The following is a 6309-nucleotide window of genomic DNA, read 5'->3' on the forward strand; positions in this document are numbered from 1 at the left end:
CAAGATTGAAGCTAAGAAAGTAAAGAGGTTTTTCTTCTTTCTCCTTGGAGAGTGGCCGGCTATAAGGAGCTAAAAATGAAGATGATTTTGGTAATTTTTGGGTTTATTTGGTCAATTAGTAAAAAGGTAAATAGTAGTCAAAATTGTAAGGTTTAATCATATGGTGACACTTGTCACCCTATTTAATACATACATATCCTTTTGTCTCTCTCCACTCTCATCCATATATCAACCTTTAATTATCTCATAACACCCGGTAAATTAAACCCAGTATCCAAAACTTAACCTAATTGGCCGATTTTACCGAACTTTTCGCGCTAGTGGGTCCCACGTCCGATATATGTTCTTAATTTCTCAAAAACTAACCGATACTAGAAAAATCATCTAAAACCTATATTTACTCAATAAAAATTATCTGGGGAATTTTCTAATAAAGAAAATATAGAAAAGGCGGGCGATAAATAAAACTCCACTTAAGCTTTCTAATAAATTGTAACACTAGAGGTTTGCTAATCTAGAGTTTGCTAACCATTTCAAACTAATACATAAACTAGGGTTTTCAATCTTAACCGAGATTAGGGTTTCCTCCTTAGCCCTAACCCTATTTAACCACACCGAAATAATGAATAACCCTAATATCAACTTACGAACTGATTGGGGCCTCACATAGCATTTAATCATTTAATCATTGAAAATTTCACATTCATTTAGGTCGAGTGCGATAAAGTACACACTCGCCTAACAAAATTCATTTGTAACAAACATTTATCATTTAACCCAATATCCACAACAAATCATATATTTCATGGAAACATAACAAACAAGGAACACTCACCTATTTACGCAAAATAACGTCCAAAGTATCCTTTCGGATAACACCCTCAATCACCAAGGAACCCTAATATAATCAAAAGACCACATTATGCTTCAACCATCAAAGATTTAAGTGATTCAAAGAAAAATTCGAATACATACTAGTACAAAGTATAAATACGGTTTTGGTAGTGAAAAGAGTACATTTAAACCAAAGGACATAAGTAAAATATTTGTAACACTTATGCTCACTCGTAAAACTTTAAAATCTCCATTTGAGTCGAAGTGACAAAGAAAACGTATTTCTATTAGTCAAAAATTTCATTTTTCCAAGGGTACAAGTTTCGGCCGAATTCTAACTTATATACCTCGATAAAAGAAGACGTACATACCCTAGATGGTTCACGTGGTATTCGCTCTCAAGCCTTACTCAAGTCGCAAGTCTATCGACCTAGTTCTTGAGCATAAATTTGGGCAGCACGCCCTTTGTATTTACCTATTTTTCAGTCATTTATGGCTTCATTCTTTTCCTCAATCAGTCCCAAAATCACACACAAAATCATCTCATTTCAATAGCCGTTCAATAGGCTCAAAGTCATACAAATACAAAATCAAGCTAGGAACATGTGCGGAAATGAAGTTTAAGTTATAAAACAAAAGACAGATTTGCCGCCGCTTAGCCTAACGGGAACAACCAAAGCTACGCTTATCGGATTGGGGTGAAATTTATACCGTTTCGAAGATAAGACAAAGGTCTACAACTTTGATGAAGACCACTCAGTCCAGTTTGTAGCGTATCTAAGTCAAAATTTCAATTTACAAAACCAGAATCTCACATTCGGGCTAGTTAACCGCACTATGCGTAACCGACAATAACTCAGGCTACCGAAGTCCGATTAAGGTATTTTTAGGGGTGTTGGAAAGATAAGATATAGTGCTAAAACTTCTGTGTTTTGGCCAAATGCTAGTTCAGTACGGATCAGGGTGAACAAACGTGGTCAGATTGGTGAAATATCAAAGCTGTCCATTGGACTAACCCTATGGTAGTCAGGGGTATTTTTGTCTTTTCACAGGATACGTTACTCCGATTGAGCTGAAATTTTGTAGAAAACTATAAAAAATCATTCTCTACAACTTTCATGTTTTATACTAAGCCAAATTAGGCCTCTAAAATGGTGAACTAGAACCGGACAGAACAGGGTATACCTTAACTTCAATTTTGGAAATGTGCTACAATCAAGGTATAAATCTCATTTTTAGCTTGAAACCATCAGTACCACCTCTTATACCAACTTATATACATCATATACCACCCATACAACAAGTATGATAAGTGAATCATTCAAATCCTAACTCAAATTCATCACCCCAACCATCCAAAATCACTTGATATAAGCATTACAACCACAAATACAAACTACTAAGCAACTCCAACATGATTAAGGAAAAAGAAAAGAGGGATCAGCCATATTACCTCAAAAACAAAGCTTGCTAGAGTTATCCTCCACTTCTCCTTGAAATATTTGGTTCCTTAAGCTTCCCAAGCTCTCAACCTACAAGTTAATCGGTTTAGTTTTTCTTGGTTTCACTCAAATGGTTCAAACTCAAGATGAATTGAAGTTGTTTTCTCTTGCTCTCTCTCTCTCTCTTGCTCACGGCTGGTAGGAAGAAATGGGGAGGAATTGTGTGTTTTGTTATGATAAATATGGAGGAAAATTAGTTAGGCAAGAATCCATAGATGGCCGCCACTTGTCGCCACCAAAATCCATCTCAAGTTTTTTTCTTTTCTCTTGTTTTCTTGGTCAAAAAATTCAGCCAACATGATCAGATTTTGGCTGATATTTAAGCTCTAATATCAAGGGGATTAACTTGATAAAAATAGTGGTCAAATGGTGTGTTCAATCGGTAGTGATCGGTACCCGTCGGTCCAACCCGTTTTTCCTTATTTCGCACGTACTAGGGTTTTAACTTATAATTCACTAACTTATTATTATCACTTCTAATCACACACTTAATATCATCTAAAACTCACTCTTAATCTCCAAATTTGATCCACCCTCGGTATCGGATAGTCACACTACGGATAGGCGTAAAAATCTTAGTTTACCCTAACGATGAATGCAAAAGGGAGAACTCTTAATTCTATTCTTTATTCTAAACATTGGGGATGTAAATGAGTAGTAAAGCTTTTAGAAAGGAATAAATGCCACATAAATGAAATTTTAAGCAAAATGTGAGGGATTTTTGCAATTCCATAGATTAAAATTAGGGTTTCGATTAAAACATGAGAGATTGAAGAAAACCAATTAGTCACAAATACTAGGGTGTGTTTTTTTTTTATTAGACTTTAGGGTTTCTAGTCAAAACAAAACAATGTCTTACAATAAAAATAAACTAAAGAAATCGTAATATCCTCTTTGAAACTAAACAACAATAGTATCCTAAAAGTTGGGGTATCACAATCCCACACCTCATATGTGGTAAATAATTAAGATTTCCAGATAATTTATGAAGTGTTTTCTCACAAACATCATTCAACAATTCTATATAAGAATACTTATCAAGATCGACATTAGGAATCCTGATTCTCTTCCCCTCCCCCCCTCTTTCCCCCCATTGTAGTGAACTACAATGTAATGTGCAACCATAGGTGACATCTTGTTTTATACAATTAATCATTAGTTTCATAGTTGTTACTTATTAAAATCAGAACTTGAATAATAAACTAAAGACTTCTTTGTCATGTAATAACATCTAAGAGCACCTTTGAGAGTACAAAAAAAACTCCTTAGCAGTGTATTTGATTAGCTGTTTTTTGGGGTGTTTTTGAAAAATTTTACTGTAGCAGTGTATATGAAAAACTTTTACTATAAATATGTTTTGAAATATTTGATTTATTGTATGAATGAGATGTTATTTGAGTTATTTTTTATTTGTGTATGTAGTATTGTATTTGAAAAACTTATTTTTGAAAAAATAGCCAATCCAAACGGAGCATTTTTTTTTATTTACCCACATTAGATAGCTTTATTATCCCGAAACAATAGCAACTAATCTTTCATTCTTCCATTACGATCCTTTATTGCTCAACAAGTTTTACAAGTAGTACAACTGGTAAATTGTCTATAAAAATATTATACTTGGAAGACTTATTTTTCTCCATATTTCTAGTATTCTAGGGACTGATTTTGTAAGGGTATTTCAATCACATTAGATAGCTTTATTATCCCGAAACAATAGCAACTAATCTTTCATTCTTCCATTACGATCCTTTATTGCTCAACAAGTTTTACAAGTAGTACAACTGGTAAATTGTCTATAAAAATATTATACTTGGAAGACTTATTTTTCTCCATATTTCTAGTATTCTAGGGACTGATTTTGTAAGGGTATTTCAATCACTTTGTTGTTGTTGAAGATGACATCTGGTCACATCAAAATGAAAGGGAAAGGCAGTGTAATTTTTTATATTGGAAGGTATATATGTGTAATTATCAGAACCTCAGAGGAGGTTTCTGAAATTATCCTTTTTTAATTAGTGATTTATGCTTTATATTTTGATGGTTTTAGTCACTTCCTACAATATTGTGTTGCAAATACTTCATAGTTTAAAGTGCTTTGAACACAATAGGACCTGGGCATATGGCGCAAGGTTGAAAAACTAGTATTTTCAAAAGGCCATACCGTGAAATGGACTGAAATATACTTGTCAGGCCTAGATCACCACTTATGTCCTTTCTTTCCAAAGTCCCCAATTCCAAAACTTATCTAACTTTGATACAAGCCAGGAAAGTTACCAAAAGGGATACTTGCCAGTATTCAGATTTTGAGAGTAAAAAATTTATCCCCCTATCGTTGCTAGAAAAGTTACCAAAAGGGTACTTGCTAGTATTCAGATTTGAGAGTAAAAAATTTGCCCCATCGTTGTTGCCATGTTTCAGAAATAAATCCCATTAATAGTAAAGGAATCAACTTTTCTACATCCCAAAATAGAATCCTATTCCTCTTTGAAAATTGCGGCTTAGAAGTCTTAAAGACAATTTAATTCACACCAATAAAATGGAATCCTTTTCCAACTTGTGACTTTGTCCATGGCATCTAAAATTAAAGACCCTTTTTTCTATCTACTTTTGGATTCCAAATTGAAGAACCTCCTCATTAAATATCCCTTCCTATCTGTCTTGGGGAAAAGTTGTTTAACCATAGATTTATGATGCACGTCTTTTCAAGAATATTACTAGAAATTCTCTCCCCATTGAACCAAAGTTTTGCTTCTGCTAAGACATGAGAAGCTATGTTTTCAGACTCGGCCCGGGAATCGACTCGGCCAAACTCAAGGGTCAGGGGTCAATGGGTTCGACCGGGGTCAATAGGGGTCGAACCGAATGACGTCATATATACATCATATATAGATATATATATATATTCCTACAAATCAAATTTACAAAATATAACCAAAGAACCCAATCATCTAAATTTATATCCAATTCACCAAACTCACAAAATTTATAAAATAGAAATCCCATAAATGTTTAATCCCTGACAAATAGCAATCGAAATAAGGTAACAAGCTCATGTTCAAATGCTTGATAAATATCAATCTAAATAAAACAATACGTTCAATTTCTAAACCAAAGAACTATCTAAGCCATTCTTTATCTTTATCTTCATCTTCATCACCCTTTTCTCCAATTTCATAACTTTCAATATCGATGTCATCAAGATCATCCTCATCATCAAGCTGCACATTAAAAACTACAGAAGACTGAAGAGACATTGAGGTAGGAAATTACACTAAAGACTGCTGCTTTATTGGACCACAGGACATTAAAAACTGCATTAAATGGTTGTAGCATATTATTCTACCATTTATGTCCATGGTACTAGTACGACTGATAATTGTATCCATCGGCCTTTGAGGTAGGAAACACATAAGTTGGTCAACAAAACTACAGAAGAGACTCATTCATGTAACAGACATTATTAACTTTTGATCCAGTGTATTCTCAAAACGAAAAGATAACTATTCGCTTGAACTGTGTGATCATTATCAACTTAAAAATTCTTGATCCAGTGTATCCAACCAGTTTGCACCGGTACTGATGCTATAATAGAGAAACGTGAAGGGACATATAAGCATGGTTGTGCGAATTATTACCAGTAAATGGTTAACCCAGATGGAACAGACAAAGAAAAGTAACCAATCATCAATGGAAGAAACTTGAAAACAAGAAGAGACAATCAAATTCAAATTTCCAGATTCTCTAATAAGGACGTGATATTCTCACCCATAATATCCAAATCCCAAATGCCCAGCATAATAAATCAAAAAAATACTGAAATTTTAGTCACAGATCAACTTCAACATAATGAATTAGCTATCTTCACGACTGCTTTAGATTATAAAAATTACCAGATTTAGCTTCGGTTCACCAGCGTGTTAATTACTTGATTGAACCTTGAAATCTGAAGAAACTAGTGGTGTTGCGACGGTGG

The sequence above is a fragment of the Coffea eugenioides genome, chromosome 1, assembly GCF_003713205.1.
Source record: "Coffea eugenioides isolate CCC68of chromosome 1, Ceug_1.0, whole genome shotgun sequence".
Lineage (NCBI taxonomy): Eukaryota > Viridiplantae > Streptophyta > Magnoliopsida > Gentianales > Rubiaceae > Coffea > Coffea eugenioides.